Raw genomic sequence first — 19938 nt, 5'->3', positions numbered from 1 at the left:
TAGCCCTACCTTGTGGAAGGACTCATAAATATGCCATCTCTATTTTTGAAAAATCACAGCACTTTTTTCTCTTTTTTCATGGCAGAGAGACAAGTCATAATTGTTACTGAAAAAGTGAGAAAAGTTTATCTATCGATCTATCTATTATCTCCTCAATACTGTGTTCCACTGTGTTCAGAAGAAAAGCCATCCCCATTCAAAAATAAAAAAAGGAGGGTGCCTGGTTGATGGTATTTTAGTTCAGTGAGAACAGTTCCTTCTACACTGTCTGATACTGTGCAAAAGTGCCAGAAATACCACTATTTATAGATTCAGGAACTTCTTTTTCTGATAATATGGTGTACCAGATATCTGGAGTAACTCTTCTTGTAAAGAACATCTATAAGTCCAGTATAAAATTTTTTAAAATTAATGATTAGATGATCCATTAGGAAAATAAGGGAAATTATTGGAGAAATGACAAGAAGGCATGAGTCAGAAGGCAAGAGAGAGTCAGAGACACTTTAATGAGCTATGAAAGGGCTATGGGAGACCAATCTTGGGACTTATGCAAAGTGAAAGATTGGGCCATAAAGCTAGATCTGCCATATCCTCAGTGGATAGACCAGAAAAATTTCTGTCTCCTGGCGGGTATGTAGGGATTCTTGCCTATCTCTTCAATGGCTCTTGGAAAAGCAGGAGAAAACATGTCTCCTGAGAAGTCTCCGTGAGGCCTGCCCTAACATAGGTTTTTTTTTTTTGTTTTTTTTTTTTTTGTTTTTTTTTTTTTGCGGGGGCTGCCCAAATCCATATTATTGAGGATTTGAAGAAACTTTGGCTGAAAACTTAAGTGCTCTCAGGCTTTGGGTATTCCTACGCCCTAAGCAAAATCAAAGGCAAATCTCTCTGGAGGAATTCATTGTAAACTCAAGCTTCAGTGCTGTCCTTCAGATAAAATTCCTATGCATATAAGCAGGCAATAAAAATCATAAAATGTACGTGGAACCATGAGCAAAGACCAGTAAAAATATCAAGCTACAGAATCAGACCAGCAAAGACTGGGTATTGGAAGTTATCAGATACTAAATGCAAGTATGGATATTTAATATTTTTAAAGAAGATGCAGGATACTATCATAAATACCATAGAAAACAATAGTCTACCAAAACTAACCATTTAGATTTAGAAAAAAAACAAGAAGGGCTTCTGGAAATGAAGTATATATAAAAGTTTGTGTGAAACCCAAAAGACTGTTTACACAGCAGATTTGATGTGATAAGGAAAGGAATAATGAAGTGTAACATGTCTTGAAGAATAGACCTGTAAAGTTAGAAACTATGAAAAAGAGGTACATGATATGTAAGATAGAGTAAGATGGCATAATATATATCTAATTGGAGTACCAGAGAGAGACTAGAGAAAATGAGGAAGAGACAATATTTTAAAGAGATAATAGAGAGGATTATACAAAATGTTGAAGGGTTTGAAACTCAAATTCTAGAATGAACCCCTAGAAGAATCTTTAAAGATGAATCCACACTGAGATCTATCCTACTGCAAATGTAGAACCTCAAAGACAAGTGAAGATCTTAAAAGCTGAATGATAATTACTTACAGTTAATTTCTACACAGCAACAATAGGAGCCAGAAGACATTGTAATACAACTTTTAAGGAGCTGAGATAAAATTCTTATTAATCTAGAATTCTATGCCATGTAAAACTCTCTCAATAACAATTGTATACTAAATGCTCATTAGAGGAAATTCTAGAAGATTTACTTCAAGAAGAAGCAAAATAATTTCAGAAGGAAGAGCTGAGAAGAAAACGTGAGCAAAGAAACGGTAAACATGTACATAAATTTAAATAACCATTGAGCATGTTAGACATCAAGAACGATACCTAATTTGTGGCGTAAAAAAGAAGAAGGTAAGTTAAAATACTGGAAAGCAGTAGCTTTCAAGATGAAAAGGTATAGCTTGAGTTAAAGTGTTCATAGTCCTTATAATAATTGAGAGGAAGGGAAGAGTGTTATATCATCTGATATTAAGATAAACATCCATTTTATATTTTAGGGTAATCACTAAAATAACGAATTAGAGTATAAAATTTTCAACATATTCAAGGGAGAAATATAAAATGAAAGCTATATTTATGTGAATTAGTTCAACTTATTTAAGCTGTCAATATATGCTAGAGAACTTTGTGCAATCTGTTTTTCACATATTAAGGCAAAATATTTTAACCCTCTTTCTTTTCTCCTTTTTCTCTCTCCTTTTCTTTTTTCTCTCCTTAATTATTCCTTGGATATCTTATATGTAATAGGACTTAGGTAGGTGCTGTGGATTCAGAGATAAATAAGACAAAGCCTTTGTTTTTAGCAGTTCAAAGACCACCTACTCTCTGAAGGAAGGAATATCCTGATGAAACAAAGAAGTAATTTTGATCCATGGGAATATGAGTGTAGCTACAAGGAGGGCAACTATGAGAAACAAGAGATCAGGAGGGTACAAGACCCTGAGCTACCAACACAACTCTGAGTTGCAGAGTTACGAGGGTGACATAGACAGTGTTTATTGACTTGGAAACCACATTTGATCATTTAATGTAACTTTAATATTTTCCTTGACAAAAGTGATCAAGTTGAAAAAATGAAAAAAACTAGGTACCAACTTTCTGCAGATTTTTCCCCTCCTTAGCCTTTTTAGGATACTTATTATGTGCCAAGTACTTTATATACATTGAACTATTTCATGCTCTCAAATGATATATGAAATAGGTACTATTACTATCTCTATTTCCAAGATGGGGAAATCCAGGCTGAACTGAGCAAAGTGACTTGCACAAGAACTGATTCTAGAACCTAGATTGTAAGTGAACAGAAAGGGATCCATGCTCAAACAAGTTTGGGATATACAGGTTTAAGAAAGCTAAGCATGCAACTTTCCTGATACGTTTTTCAGATACTTTATGTGTCCCTAAAGGGGAGCTGTAGTATGCAACATTTCCCAGACTTGTGGAGCTGGTATGTTTGACCAGCACAATCTGTGGGATGCAATACAAATGCAAATTTATTTTTGTCTCCCACTATCTCTCTACAATTTTTTCAGTGGGGAATGTGATTCCCTAGCTCCTGGATGAAAACTGGACAGAGCTAGATTTTCTGGTTACTCAGTAGTAAAGTAATTTATTTACTTTAAGTTGGAAACAGCACCTTAGGTCAGTTATTAAAATCTTTTTCCCTCCCCTAGCTCGGGCTAGCTGTGGGGAAGTATCTCTCTCTCTCTCTCTCTCTCTCTCTAGCTACCTGCTTTTACAAGATCTTCAGTTGGAGTAGGAGGAGGGAAGGAGGGAAGGAAAGGGGGACTGAAAATTCTTAATTTACCTTGCCATAGCATGGCTTTATGCTTTCTAGGTTTGGCAGAGGTCTGATGCTGGGTCTTTCTCCCCTGAGTGATTTGGAAGTTTCCTTGCATCTTTTCTGACACAGGCAGTGAGGCTCTATTTTTCCTGTTTCAGTTTCCCTCTCAGCCTTGGTTTTCTGCTGATCTGCTTTATATATACTCACTCTGTTGAGCCCTATGACTCTTCCAGCTGGTCCTCCTGCCAAGTTTAATTGGCTGCAGGCCACTTTTTTTTTCAGGTGGCCCACTTCCGAGATTCATCTATACCTTGGAGTGTATCAACATATCTCTTGGCCTGACAAGCTCAAGGTCTTGAGGCCAAGCCAAGGTAGCCACTTTTCCCTCTTTCCTGCCACAGCAGCCAAGCATAGTTTCATGCTTATTGGCTCTTCAAGTGGGAATCACCCTCCAGTTCACTTTGTGTGCCCAACTGCAGTAGTTACATGCACTCTGACTAGTACTATTAAAACCCCTTTCATAGATATGAAATGAAGGACAAGCATCTCTCCATCCTTCTCAGTTCTCTTTGGTGATGATGCTACCCCATCATCTGGGGTAGCAGATGGGGCTGGACTGGGACTGGACTTACAGTACTCTTAAGATCTCTCTAAATAAATCCCTCCCACAAATCTTCTTTATTCTATTTCATTGAATCTAAGAGACTATCTCTATTAATTATCTATTGCTGCATAACAAATTATTCCCCAAATTAGCAGACATTTATTAATATACACAGTGTCTAAGGGTCAGGAAACCTGGAGCAACATAAGGTGGTTCTCATTCAGGGTCTGTCATGAGGTGGTGGTCAAGGTGTCAGCCATGCAGCGGTTACTTTCTTTTTACCTGATACTTTCACCAGGGCTGGAAGATCTGCTTCCAAGATGGCTTACTCATTAGGTTGTTGGCAAGAGGCTTCAGCTCCTTGCTGGCTGTTAACAAAAGGTCTCAGTTCCTTGCCATGTGAACTCTCCAAGGCAGTGTTCATGACATAGCAGCGGACTTCCTCAAAGTGCAAAGTGACTGATGAGAGGAGATACCAAGACAAAAGCAGCAGTGTCTTTTATAACTTAATCTTGGAAATGACATACTATCACTTCTACCGTATTCTATTGGTTACATCGATCGCCCTGGTACGGTGTTGGAGGTGTCTACCTGAGGTTGTGAATGCCAGGAGGTAGGGGTCACTGGGAGCCATTTTGGATGCTGGCTACCATACTATCTATTGTAAATGTCCCATTTATTTTATGCACCACTAGGAAAGAAAAAAAAAAAAAAACGTTGAGGATTATGATTGAAGTCAAGTGTAAGACATATCTAATTTCAGAAATGTTGAAAGGTAAAAGAAATGAGTCCTAGAATTGATGACCTGCAGAAAAATCTCCTTTGTGGGTAAGAATATTTTGAAATCACAAAATTGATTCCTGATTATTTTCATTGAAACTGCATCCTGGTCCATCCATCCTCCATCTTTTTTCTTGGACCATTCTCATGCACTAATTTTCTGCTGAATGCTTTTTGGTAATGTTGTTCTAGTTTGAGAACTAATTGGTTCTCTCTGCTTGTTTCTGTGGTTTAAATTCCTTTATTAGTAAATATTAACAGAATGCCAACATTGAGCAGAATATCATGCAGATTACAGTAGGACATAGTCTTTAAGTGACTTTGTAATCTCATTTCATAGAGAGGATAAGTTACAGCAAACATAATGAAAATATCTGCTTAACTGGATGGTAGAGCAAATTTTTTGTTTTAAATAAACAATTTGAAAAATTAGTTCAAATATTTAAAATGCATCTATTTTTGTTTGTTTTTTTTCGGTACATGAGCCTCCCACTGCTGTGCCCCCCACGCCACACACACACACTGCTGCGGAGCACAGGCTCCGGACGCGCAGGCTCAGCGGCCATGGCTCACGGGCCCAGCTGCTCCGCGGCACGCGGGATCCTCCCGGACCGGGGCACGAACCCACGTCCCCTGCATCGGCAGGCAGACTCCCAACCACTGCGCCACCAGGGAAGCCCTGAACTATACAATTTTTAATGCAGCTTTTAAAAAATGTTTACTTAGGTGAATTCAGGTTAATAATCGTTGCCATTTTAGTATCATCCACCAATATAATTTGGTTCTTAAAACTACAACAGAGTTCAAACACATTTACATTGGATATTTATAACTGTTTTTCAAATTTTAGGATGATTTTCAGGGGAGGGCATGTATATACTTGAAAGCATGCACTCTGAAATCAGGCAAAGCTAGGTTGAATATATATTCCAATATAGATTCCCAACTATAGTGATATAATTGGGCTCGCGTTAACATCTTTGAGCTTCAGCTACCTTTTCTGCATAAGGATGATGTTACCCACTCTATTAAGAAGTAGTGAGGATTAAATAAAACAGTGTATGTAAAGCTTTTGCCTATTGCCTGGCACATAGTGACCTCCAACAAATGGTAATTATTCTTGTTATTTACCATGAGACAGTGTCAAATTTGATGTGTTCTGGCTTTGTGTCTGTCTAATGTTTTAAGAGCATTTAAAGAGAAAGTCAGAATTTGGGTGTTGGGCAAAGTTCATACTGTCCCTGCACTTTTATTTTGAAAAAGACTTAAAAATCCAGTCTATAGTGGTTGACCAATTATTCTGAATACGAAGTCCTTTAATCATAATAAAAATAAACATTTAAAGACAAGGGAGGGGACTTCCCCGGTGGCGCAGTGGTTAAGAATCCGCCTGCCGATGCAGGGGACATGGGTTCGAGCCCCGGTCTGGGAAGATCCCACATGCCACTGAGCAACTGGACCCGTGAGCCATGGCTGCTGAGCCTGTGCTCCGCAACGGGAGAGGCCACAACAGTGAGAGGCCCGTGTACTGCAAAAAAAAAAAAAAAAAAAAAAAAAAAAAGAGTAGCCCCCACTCACTGCAACTAGACAGAGCCCACGTGCAGCAACAAAGACCCAACACAGCCAAAAATAAAATAATATAAATAAATTTAAAAAAAAAATAAAGAAAAGGGAGGGAATTCCCTGGCTGTCCAATGGTGACCATCCAGTGGTTAAGACTCCATGCTTCCACTGCAGGGGGTGTGGGTTTGATCCGTGGTTCGGGAACTAAGATCCCACATGCAGCGTGGCCAAAATAAATAAAAAATAAAAAAAAAGAAGAGAATGTAAGTATATTGCATTTAGAGAAAAGGGAAACTTTAGGATTATATTTGATAAATAGTATAGAAGGCAAACTTGACAGTAATATACCATAAATAAGAATAACTAAAATTGATTTATTCTTTTAGATTAAACCACAAGAGACTAAAATACTGAAAAGGAAAGATATACAAAGACTTTTTGAAAGAAATATTTGAAATGCAGGAATTTTTAGCATGGCTTAGTTTAGACTGAGTCTAGGAAAAAATCTTTATTTGTGACATATATTTAGCATATAGCTCTCTGTGACATTGCTGTGGAAGAAATGAGTTCAAGAAGAGAAGGGAAGCCATAGGTTAGGCAGGGTGCTTAAGTCATAAAACTGGGTCGTTTGCAGAAAGATCTTAGAAACACTGAAATCTCCAACAGACAAAAGAGACATATTTTTAGTAGTTTAGTGAAAACACTAAAGTGTAAATTTCTTTTTATTTGGAAAATAGAAAAATACTTGGAGTCATTTTGTGTGTATATATATATATATATATATATATATATATATATATATATAAGCTTTTAAAAATGAGCTAAACTAACACATATCGCTTCCAGTAGAGACACATTTCAATATTAGAAGTGATGTTGGAACTGATAGTCATTTTATTTTAAGATTACTACTTGTATTATCTACTGTTAACACAACAAGCAATGTTTTAGGAAATTAAACTCTATTAGGAAAAAAAGGGATTCTATCAGTCCTTCTTATTGGCCTCTTTGCGGTTTTCAGTGCCTCTAAGTGTTGATTCTTCCTTTTCTTGGCTTTCACTACCTAAATGCTTCTTGTCTTTGTCAATCCTGTGTCTTCTTGCTGGTTATGCTTCTTCCTCCTTGCCCTGAATGTGGGCTTAGTCCTTGACACTTTGCCATTTCCTCACAAGAGTCTTTCCTCAGGAGGCTCACTGAGATGCTCCTCAATCTTCTACCCTGGCTGTGACACGTTTCCCTGAGATTTATTTCTTCCCCTCAGTCTGCCAGCTGGACATATTTCTTATGGCCAGTTATGCTGAGTCACTGAAGTCAGCTTTAGTTTTTCTCTCTCCATTTCTCCAAATCAAATTAGTCACAATTTCTTTTTTCGGATTCATCTTCTCTGGATTCAGGCAGGTTTTTTAAACAGAAGGATAAGATGGACTGGTGCAGGTAGGTAGCTTCCAGTGGTGAGACCCAAAGTGAGAGCAGGCAGCCAACCTGACGAGGACTCCTTCACAAAGATGCTAGATAGAGTGTGAGGCTCTAAAGTAGAGACAAAGCAGTGGAAACAGGGGACGTAAGACCTGAAGAAATGGTTCTAAAGTGGAGGGTGGGAAGTGAAGTTTGGTGGAATTCCACAAGCTGTCAGAATATCACCATAGGTAATTTTAAAATTTTTAATTAGTTAATTAATTTATTTTTGGGCACATTGGGTCTTTGTTGCTGTGCGCGGGCTTTCTCTAGTTGCGGTGAGGGAGGGCTACTCTTCATTGCGGTGCATGTGTTTCTCCTTGTGGGTGGCTTCTCTCATTGTGGAGCACGGGCTCTAGGCATGTGGGCTTCAGGCTTCAGTAGTTGTGGCACAAGGTCTTAGTTACTCCGCAACATGTGGCATCTTCCCGGACCAGGGCTTGAACCCGTGTCCCCTGCATTGGCAGGTGAATTCTTAACCACTGGACCACCAGGGAAGTCCCACCATAGGTATTTTTATAAGGCATCTTCAGCCTCATAAAGGGAAAGTAGTCTTAGATGCACTTCCTTTATATGAAATTACAACAGTCTCCTAATTTGTTTGTGGATCTCTCAAGTCTTCACCTTTTCAATACATCTTGTATACTACATTTAGGTTACTTTCCTTAAAATGATCTCTTTACCCATGCCTCTCCCCTGTGCAAAATTTTGTTGACTCTCTTTTCCCCATGGGATAGAATGCTTTGCCTGGCAATGGAAGTCTCCCGCACTTTTACCCACTTCTTATATGGGTCTGCCTTCCAGGAAAACCAGGCTACTTAATACTTATACTCCACAACAGGTGAAGCCCCACACCATTCTCACTCTCCCTGTATGATTCTCTTCACACAAAATAACATCTGCAATTTTTTTCTTGAATAGAAGCCTCCAGATTTTCCTTTTTTAAACTAGAGGCACAAACACTTGTATTATTGAATAAGTGTTAAACCAGAATGTGATGTGAATCACAAGCAATATGCTAAGACATTGCAAAACAGAAAAAAAAATTTCTCCTTTCTATGTAGCCAAGCAAATATAACCCATTACATACAAGTTATCAAGATAAACGATGACTAGTCCTCAAGGGGACTTGATAGTACCAATTGTCACACATAGTTCATCCTAACTTCACCTGGTAATTAGGGTGACTATCTGTTAGCTTATGGGTTCCATCCAGAGGAATAACAAACTCCTCATATCTTTATGACAGGAGTGAGTGTTGCAAATTGGAACAAGATGCCCACTGAGGTTAGACTCCTACTGGCCCGTGGGAACTGTTAGGGGGAGGAGCTATTTCCTTGATGTGTACATTTGAAAAAGATGGCTTCCAGGTACTTGAGAAATACATTCCTGGGTCATAAAACTGGAAAAAAAAAAAGACAAAAAAGAAGAAAAAAAAAAGGTCAGCTGAATAAAGGCCTAGCTAGTCTTTAGTGAGATACATTTTATTTTTTTTATATTTTATTTTTTAACACTTTTATTGGAGTATAACTAGTATAACTGCTTGACAATGTTGTGTTGGTTTCTGCTGTATAACAAAATGAATCAGCTATACGTATACATATATCCCCATATCCCCTCTCTCTTGTGCCTCTCTCCCACCCTCCCTATCCCACCCCTCTAGGTGGACACAAAGCACCGAGCTGATCTCCCTGTGCTATGCGGCTGCTTCCCACTAGCTATCTATTTTACATTTGGTAGTGTATATATGTCCATGCCACTCTCTCACTTCGTCCCAACTTACCCTCCCCCCTCCCCGTGTCCTCAAGTCCATTCTCTATGTCTGCATCTTTATTCTTGTCCTCCCCCTAGGTTCATAAGTACCTTTTATTTTTTTTTAGATTCCATATGTATGTGTTAGCATATGGTATTTGTTTTTCTCTTTCTGACTTCACTCTGTGTGACAGACTCTAGGTCCATTCACCTCACTACAAATAACTCAATGTCATTTCTTTTCATGGCTGAGTAATATTCTATTGTATATATGTGTCACATCTTCTTTATCCATTCATCTGTCCATGGATACTTAGGTTGCTTCCATGTCCTGACTATTGTAAGTAGTGCTGCAATGAACATTGTGGTATATGTCTGTTTTTGAATTATGGTTTTCTCAGGGTATATGCCGAGTAGTGGGATTGCTGGTTCCTATGGTAGTTCTATTTTTAGTTTTTTAAGGAACTTCCATACTGTTCTCCATAGTGGTTGTATCAATTTACATTCCCACCAACAGTGCAAGAGGGTTCCCTTTTCTCCACACCCTCTCCAGCATTTATTGTTTGTAGGTTTTTTAATGATGGCCATTCTGACTGGTATGAGGTAATACCTCATTGTAGTTTTGATTTGCATTTCTCTAATGATTAGTGATGTTGAGCATTCTTTCATATGTTTGTTGGCAATCTGTATATCTTCTTTGGAGAAATGTCTATTTAGGTCTTCCACCCATTTTTGGATTGGGTTGTTATTATTATTATTATTATTATTATTTTGATATTGACCTGCATGAGCTGCTTGTATATTTTGGAGATGAATCCTTTGTCAGTTGCTTCATTTGCAAATATTTTCTCCCATTCTGAGGGTTGTAATTTCATCTTGTTTATGGTTTGCTTTGCTGTTCAAAAGCTTTTAAATTTCATTAGGTCCCATTTCTTTATTTTTGATTTTATTTCCATTTCTCTACGAGGTGGGTCAAAAAGGAACTTGCTGTCATTTATGTCACAGAGTGTTCTGCCTATGTTTTCCTCTAAGAGTTTTATAGTGTCTGGCCTTCCATTTGGATCTTTAATCCATTTTGTGTTTATTTTTCTGTATGGTGTTAGGAAGTGATCTAATTTCATTCTTTTACATGTAGCTGTCCAGTTTTCCCAGCACCACTTATTGAAGAGGCTGTCTTTTCTCCATTGTATATTCTTGCCTCCTTTAGCAAAGATAAGGTGACCATATGTGCTTGGGTTTATCTCTGGACTTTCTATCCTGTTCCATTGATCTATCTTTCTGTTTTTGTGTCAGTACCATACTGTCTTGATTACTGTAGCTTTGTAGTATAGTCTGAAGCCAGGGAACCTGATTCCTCCAGCTCCGTTTTTCTCTCTCAAGATTGCTTTGGTTCTTCAGGGTCTTTTCTGTTTCCATACAAATTGTGAAATTTTTTGTTCCAGTTCTGTGAAAAATGCCATATGTAGTTTGATAGGGATTGCATTGAATCTGTAGATTGCTTTGGATAGTATAGTCATTTTCACAGTGTTCATTCTTCCAATCCAAGAACATGGTATATCTCTCCATCTGTCTGTATCATCTTTAATTTCTTTCATCAGTGTCATAGTTTTCGGCATACAGATCTTTTGTCTCCTTAGGTAGTTTTTTTCCTAGGTATTTTATTCTTTTTTGTTGCAAGGGTAAATGGGAGTGTTTCCTTAATTTCTCTTTCAGATTTTTCATCATCAGTGTATAGGAATGCAAGAGATTTCTGTGCATTAATGTTGTATCCTGCAACTTTACCAAATTCATTGATTAACTCTAGTAGTTTTCTGGTAGCATCTTTAGGATTCTCTATGTATAGTATCAAGTCATCTGCAAACAGTGACAGTTTACTTCTTTTCTGATTTGGATTCCTTTTATTTCTTTTTCTTCTCTGATTACCATGGCTAAAACTTCCAAAACTATGTTGAATAATATTGGTGAGAGTGGACAACCTTGTCTTGTTCCTGATCTTAGTGGAAATGCTTTCAGTTTTTCACCATTGAGGACGATGTTGGCTGTGGGTTTGTCATATATGGCCTTTATTATGTTGAGGAAAGTTCCGTCTATGCCTACTTTCTGGAGGGTTTTTATCATAAATGGCTCTTAAATTTTGTTGAAAGCTTTCTCTGCATCTATTGAGATGACCATATGGTTTTTCTCCTTCAATTTGTTAATATGGTGTATCACATTGATTGATTTGCGTATATTGAAGAATCCTTGCATTCCTGGTTTAAACCCCACTTGATCATGGTGTATGATCCTTTTAATATGCTGTTGGATTCTGTTTGCTAGTATTTTGTTGAGGATATTTGCATCTATGTTCATTAGTGATATTGACCTGTAGTTTTGTTTTTTTGTGACATCTTTATCTGGTTTTAGTATCAGGGTGATGGTGGCCTTGTAGAATGAGTTTGGGAGTGTTCCTCCCTCTGCTATATTTTGGAAGAGTTTGAGAAGGATACGTGTTAACTCTTCTCTAAATGTTTGATAGAATTCACCTGTGAAGCCATCTGGTCCTGGACTTTTGTTTGTTGGAAGATTTTTAATCACAGTTTCAATTTTAGTGCCTGTGATTGTCTGTTCATATTTTCTATTTCTTCCAGGTTCAATCTTGGAAAGTTGTGCTTTTCTAAGAATTTGTCCATTTCTACCAGGTTGTCCATTTTATTGGCATATAGTTACTTATATTAATCTCTCATGATCCTTTGAATTTCTGTAGTGTCAGTTGTTACTTCTCCTTTTTCATTTCTAATTCTGTTAGTTTGAGCCTTCTTCCTTTTATTCTTGATGAGTCTGGCTAGTGGTTTATCAATTTTGTTATCTTCTCAAAGAACCAGCTTTTAGTTCTACTGATCTTTGCTATTTTTTCCTTCATTTCTTTTTCATTTCTTTTTCTTTTTCATTTCTTTTTGATCTCATCTTTATGATTTCTTTCCTTCTGCTAACTTTGGGTTTATTGTTTTTTTTTGTTTGTTTGTTTGTTTTTTTTTTTTTTTTGTGGTACGCGGGCCTCTCACTGTTGTGGCCTCTCCCGTTGCGGAGCACAGGCTCCGGACATGCAGGCCCAGCAGCCATGGCTCACGGGCCCAGCCGCTCCGCGGCATGTGGGATCCTCCCGGACTGGGGCACGAACCCGTGTCCCTTGCATTGGCAGGCGGACTCCCAACCACTGCGCCCCCAGGGAAGCCCAGGGTTTATTGTTTTTGTTCTTCTTTCTCTAATTGCTTTAGGTGTAAGGTTAGGTTGTTTATTTGAGATTTTTCTTGTTTCTTGAGGTAGGATTGTATTGCTATAAACGTCCTTCTTAGAATGGGTTTTGCTGCATCCCATAGGTTTTGGGTTGTCATGTTTTCATTGTCATTTTTTTTCTAGGTATTTTTTGATTTCCTCTTTGATTTCTTCAGTGATCTCTTGGTTATTTAGTAGTGTATTGTTTAACTCCATGTGTTTGTATTTTTTACAGTTTTTTTTTTCCTGTAATTGATATCTAGTCTCATAGTATTGTGGTCAGAAATACACTTGATATGATTTCAATTTTCTTAAATTTACCGAGGCTTGATTTGTGACCCGAGATATGATCTATCCTAGAGAATGTTCCATGAGCACATAAGAAGAAAGTTTATTGTGTTGTTTTTGAAAGGAATGTCCTATAAATATCAATTAAGTCCATCCTGTTTAATGTGCCATTTAAAGCTTGTGTTTCCATATTTATTTTCATTTTGGATGATCTGTCCATTGGTGAAAGTGGTGTGTTAATGTCCCCTACTATGATTGTGTCACTGTTGATTTCCCCTTTTATGGTTGTTAGCATTTGCATTATATATTGTAGTGCTCCTATGTTTGTTGCATAAATTTTTCCAACTGTTATTTCTTCTTCTTGGATTGATCCCTTGATCATTATGTAGTGTCCTTCTTTGTCTCTTGTATAGTCTTTATTTTAAAGTCTATTTTGTCTGTTATGAGAATTGCTACTCCAGCTTTCTTTTGATTTCCATTTGCACAGAATATCTTCTTCCAACCTTTCACTTTCAGTCTGTGTGTGTTCCTAGGTCTGAAGTGGGTCTCTTGCAGGCAGCATATATATGGGCCTTGTTTTTGTACCCATTCAGCAAGTAGTATGTCTTTTGGTTGGAGCATTTAATCCATTTACGTTTAAGGTAATTATTGATATGTATGTTCCTATTACCATTTTCTTAACTGTTTTGGAATTGTTTTTTAGGTCTTTTCCTTCTCTTGTGTTTCCTGCCTAGAGAAGTTCCTTTAGCATTTGTTGTAAAGCTGGATTCGTGGTGCTGAATTCTCTTAAGTTTTGCTTGTCGGTAAAGATTTAAATTTCTCTGTTGAATCTGAGTGAGATCCTTGCTGGGTTGAGTAATCTTGCTGGTAGGTTTTTCCCTTTCATCACTTTAAATATGTCCTGCCAGTTACTCCTGGCTTGTAGAGTTTCTGCTGAAAAATCAGCTGTTAACCTTATGGGGATTCCCTTGTATGTTATTTGTTGTTTTTCCCTTGCTGCTTTTAATATTTTTTCTTTGTATTTAATTTTTGATAGTTTGATTAATATGTGTCTTGGCGTGTTTCTCCTTGGATTTATCCTGTATGGGACTCTCTGTGCTTCCTGGACTTGATTGTCTATTTCCTTTCCCACGTTAGGGAAGTTTTCAACTATAATCTCTTCAAATATTTTCTCAGACCCTTCCTTTTTCTCTTCTTATATTTTGGGCCCTATAATTTGAATGTTGGTGCATTTAACATTTTCCTAGAGGTCTCTGAGACTGTCCTCACTTCTTTTCAATCTTTTTTTCTTTATTCTGCTCTGTTGCAGTTATTTCCACTACTTTATCTTCCAGGTCACTTATCCATTCTTCTGCCTCAGTTATTCTGCTTGATTCTTTCTAGAGAATTTTAAATTTCGTTTATTGTGTTGTTCATCATTGTTTGTTTGCTCTTTAGTTCTTCTAGGTCCTTGTTAAACGTTTCTTGTATTTCCTCCATTCTATTTCCAAGATTTTGGATCATCTTTACTATCGTTATTCTGAATTCTTTTCTGGGTAGACTGGTTATTTCCTCTTCATTTGTTTGGTCTGATGGGTTTTTTACCTTATTCCTTCATCTGCCGTGTGTTTTTCTGTCCTCTCATTTTGCTTGACTTACTGTGTTTGGGGGGGGTCTCCTTTTTTCAGGCTGCAGGTTCGTAGTTCCCATTGTTTTTGGTGTATACCCTTAGTGGGTGACGTTGTTTCAGTGGGTTGTGTAGGCTTCCTGGTGGAGGGGACTAGTGCCTGTGTTCTGGTGGATAAGCCTGGATTTTGTCTTTCTGGTGGGCAGGACCACGTCCAGTGGTGTGTTTTGGGTGTCTGTGACCTTATTATGATTTTAGGCAGCCTTTCTGTTTATGGGTGGGGTTTTGTTCCTGTCTTGCTAATTGTTTGGCATGGAGTGTCCAGCACTGGAGCTTGCTGGCCATTGGGTGGAGCTGGGTCTCAGTGTTGAGACGGAGATCTCTGGGAGAGCTCTTGCTGATTGATATTATGTGGGGGTGGGAGGTTTTTGGTGGACCAATGTCCTGGACTTGGCTCCCCCACCTTGGAGACTCAGGCCTGATACCCTGCCAGAGCACCAAGACTCTGTCTGCCACATGGCTCAGATGAAAAGGAAGTAAAAAAAGGAAGAAAAGAAATTTAAAAATATAGAAAAAAAAGTAATAAAAAAATAGAGAGCAACCAAACCAATAAACAAATCCCCCAATCATAACAAGCACTAAAAACTAAACTAAGATAAACATAAAAATCAGATACAAATCAGTCGCAGACAGCAAACCCCAAGTCTACAGTTGCTCGCCAAATCCACTACCTCAATTTTGGGATGATTTGTTGTCTCTTCAGGTATTCCACAGATGCAGAACTCATCAAGTTGATTGTGAGGAATTAATCCAGTGCTCCTGAGGCTGCACGGAGAAATTTCCCTTTCTCTTCTTTGTTCCCACAACTCCTGGGTTTTAGCTTCGGTTTAGGCCCCACCTGCGCATGTAGGTTGCCCTCAGGAATCTGTTCCCTGCCCAGACAGGAGGAGGTTAAAGCAGCGGCTGATAAGGCCTCTCTTGCTCTCTTAGGCCGGCTAGAGGGAGGGGTATGGTAGTCATAACTGGAATGCGGGGCAAGCCTGTGGTGGCAGAGACTTGCGTGACATTGCAACAGCCTGAGTTGCAGCATGTGTTCTCCCAGGGAAGTTGTCCCTGGATCTTGGGACCCTGGAAGTGTCATGCTGCACAGGCTCTCGGTGGGGTGTGTGGGTAGTGACCTGTGCTTGCACACAGGATTCTTGGTGACAGTGGCAGCAGTGTTAGCATTTCATGCCCATCTCTGGGGTCCGAGCAGATAACTGCAGCTCGTGCCCATCTCTGGAGCTTGTTTAGGTGGTGCTCTGAATACCCTCTCCTCACGCACCCTGAAACCATGGTCTCTTGCCTCTTCAGCAGGTCCAGACATTTTTCCTGACTCTCTCCTGGCTAGTTGTTGGGCACTAGCCCCCTTCAGGCTGCCTTCATGCAGCCAACCCCAGTCCTTTCCCTGGGGTCTGACCTCTGAAGCCAAAGCCTCAGTTCCCAGCCCCCACTCGCCCCGGTGGGTGAGCAGACAAGCCTCTCAAGCTGGTGAGTGTTGGTCAGCACTGATCCTCTGTGTGGGAATCTCTCCGCTTTGCCCACTGCTCCCCTGTTGCTGCACTCTCCTCCGTGACTCCGAAGCTTGCCCCCTCGCCACCCCCCATCTCCCCCAGTGAAGGGGCTTCCTAGTGTGTGGAAACTTTTCCTCCTTCACAGCTGCCTCCCCGAGGTGCAGATCCCATCCCTATTCTTTTGTCTGTGTTTTTTCTTTTGCCCTACCCAGGTATGTGGGGGTTTTCATGCCTTTTGGGAAGTCTGAGGTCCTCTGCCAGCGCTCAGTAGGTGTTCTGTAGGGGATCATGAGAATCTACTCATGTAGATTCTTTTTTAAAAATAAATTTGTTTATTTATTTATTTATTTTTGGCTGAGTTGGGTCTTTGTTGCTGACCATGGCTTTTTCTAGTTGTGGTGAGTAGGGGCTACTCTTCGTTGTGGTGAGTGGGCTTCTCATTGTGGTGGCTTCTCCTGTTGTGGAGCATGGGCTCTAGGCATGCGGGCTCAGTAATTGTGTCTTGAGGGATCTACAGTGCAGGCTCAGTAGTTGTGGCACACGGGCTTAGATGCTCTGCGGCATGTGGGATCTTCCTGGACCAGGGCTTGAACTCGTGTCCCCTGCATTGGCAGGCAGATTCTTAACCACTGCGCCACCACGGAAGCCCTGTACATGTATTTTTGATGTATTTGTGGGGAGGAAGGTGATCTCCACGTCTTACTCCTCCACCATCTTGAAGGTTCCTCTCTAGTGGGATACATTTTAAAGAGATGAGAAAGCATTTAGAGGTCTTCTAAGGCATATATTCTGATAAAACAGAGGGAGAGATCTGTTTCCTCATTTTCAACAGGGAGAATGAAGCCTCTTTTTAAGAAATTTGTATTCGACTCACCTGGAAACTCACTGTGTGACTGAGTTTTCATAGCACACAGCCATACAGCCTAAAAACATATTTCAGGGTGCCTGATGATGACACTCCAGCAAGGGGACACACACATGTGTACACCTGGGGAACCTTGTGTGACATGTGTGTGATACTGACACATTTCAGCACAGCCTGGGGACACCTCACATACACCCTGGGAACCTAGTGTGACAGGTGTGGGATGCTGTCATTATGTCAGATGTGACAGATGTGAGGACTTCAGATTTTCTAGGCAATGTTACAAACTATCTACACCTTCTGTAACCTACCACCTAACTGCCTTAAATGTTAGCAGTGACATCCACTACCCCTAAAAGAGCCACTGCCAACATTTGTTGATTTTTATTATATGCTAAATATTTTATATAGATTAATTGGTTTAATTCTTATTTAATCCTTGTTTATTATTACTTACTAACATTTTATTAATAGGGGGTAAGTAACATATCCAAGCTAATCCCACTAGCAAAACCAATGTCTTCTTGTCCTCACTCTTTCCTTTTATGCCTCAATTCCTTTATCATCTAAATTTTGTGGTTGATTTGTTGTTGATTGCAGGCACATGTATGTTCTGTGTACCTACCTGGATATTTTCCTCATCATATAGCAAGGCCCTTGCCTAAAATTCTTTGTATCCTCAGAGCCTAAAGATAGTGTCATATGATAGTGTCAAAGATGTTTAGTCATTATTCATTGCTGTTTATGTTGGTGCTCCAGAATGAAAAAACAATCAAAGCTTGGCTATTTAAATTATTTTGTTCCACCTGAATTTTTTTAATAGAAAGATCTATATGATAATAATGAAGAAAATTCTTAGAACACAACTATCCCAGAATGCTTTTCTCTTTACAATTGCTTCTGTAGGTAATATACATTTTACCCTAAGCTATTTTGATTTCATTGTGATACTAATGAATATGTAAGTACTAAAAGGGGAAATATATACCATATTTATTTTAGATCTATTTATTTCTGAAGCGAGGGTCCAGGAAAAGAGTTGATATCTGCCTGTGGAAAAGAATGAAGCTAACAAGAAAATAAACTTTAGTTTCAACCTTCACAAAGTACATTAGCAAATAACAACAAAGGCTGGGGAGAGAATTTAAAAAAAGTCATTACAAAAAGTCTCTTATGCTTTCCTTAATGTGTTTCTCTTCCTAATATAATTCCTGTTTGCTAATATTTTCCAATTTTCATTATCTTAACAGGCTGTTCTCATTTTTATAACACTTCCAGTTGTTTCATATAACCTGCTGTGTGTCGTATACCCTTAAAAACTTCTCACCTTTTTGTTTATATGCCTGCGAGTCTCTTTTGAATTTACTTTAGTGAGTGTTAAAAAAAATCCTACCTTAAAGTACACTAAAGATAACTATGTCCTTATTAGTTTACCAAGAGTGCCAATGAAATTAATATATGTAATGTTTAAAAATGTGTAATATTTACTTTGCAAAAGAGAAATAAGCTATTCTGATTTTCTATTCTATTCTCTTAGGTACACTAGGAAACAGATAGGTAGTCATTATTTTCAATATTTAGGCCCTTGATTAGTATAATGGAGTGAAGGGACAAGAAAGGTATCACTACCCTAAAGCAAATAAAAAATTAGCTAATAATGTATATAAGGTACTTGGCATATAATATAATTCAACAGATGGTGACAGTGATTGTAGTAGCTGTTGTGAGTGTCCTTAATAATGGCTATGGCAGCTAAGTGGTTGGCAGAATTGAATATATCGTCAGGTAAAGATAGAAGTATTTAGAAGAGTCTCTTTCCCACATACGCCTTCAAATTTAACATTAGAGTGTTATTCCCATATGTTAGACATTGCCTTCTGTTTTCATCTTCTTTAAAAATGCAAGGACTCTTGGGGTGTAGTACACTCAGTATAGTACCTTGTCAACCAAAACATAAGGTAGGAGGCTGCAAATAAGAAAAGAGTTTATTTGGGGTCTTAAGAATTGCAATTTGAGAGGCACAGATTCAGGTAACCTTGAGAGTGTTCAGGGGAAGAAAAAGAGTCAGGGGTTCATAAACACAAAAAGCCACACGGTTGTTAAAAGTTGCCTGGCGAGAACTGTGGTTGACTCTGATGCGAGTAAGAACATATTTGTCCTTAAGAAATCATGAGTTGTTTTAGGGTAGGGTCTGATAAGTGGATAGACTATCATGAGTTATTTTAGGGTCTGATAAGTATCTTGAGTTTCTGGCAGATGTTCTGGATGCCTTTGTTAAGACAGTAAGTGATCAAAGGTCAGATTCCATCCAGGGTGAGATGTGCATAAGCCACACTTCCTCAGTGTCCTCCCCGCTCCATCTTCCAGAGCCCTCTTAGCAATGCCGACTCTGTTTTGATTTTTCTTTCACACCTAACACTTCATTCATTCAGTTATAATTCATAAAACATCTGTATGTTGCAGGTCACTTTGCTGGCAAGAGCAATATATCAATTCCTGAGAACATGACAGTTAAGGCTCTTACCTTTGATGGTTGACATTCTAATGTCAGAGCCAGATGACCAATAAATACACAACATATATACTCAAAATAGTTAACTGATGGGACGAAGCTATAAGGGACCTAGGCAAGGTGCTGGGATAGATAATTCAGTGGAGCTGGGTGTGGGGAGGACTACTTTAGGCAGGAAAGTTCCTCTCTGAGGAGTTGGGAAGTCATGTGAAAGCTTGAAGTTGGCCATAGAGGAGAGAGTGAGGCTGGAGCACAGTGAGCACGGGGTTGGAGACAGGGGCAAAGCTGATCCCGTGGGGCTTTGTAGGTCATGGTAAGGACTTCAGGCTTTATTCTAAGAGTAATGGGAGGCCACTGACAAGATTTTGTC

Source organism: Tursiops truncatus, chromosome 5 (assembly GCF_011762595.2).
Source record: "Tursiops truncatus isolate mTurTru1 chromosome 5, mTurTru1.mat.Y, whole genome shotgun sequence".
Classification (NCBI taxonomy): Eukaryota; Metazoa; Chordata; class Mammalia; order Artiodactyla; family Delphinidae; genus Tursiops; species Tursiops truncatus.
The sequence above is the reverse complement of the archived record's forward strand: the minus strand, read 5'-3'. Positions refer to the sequence as shown.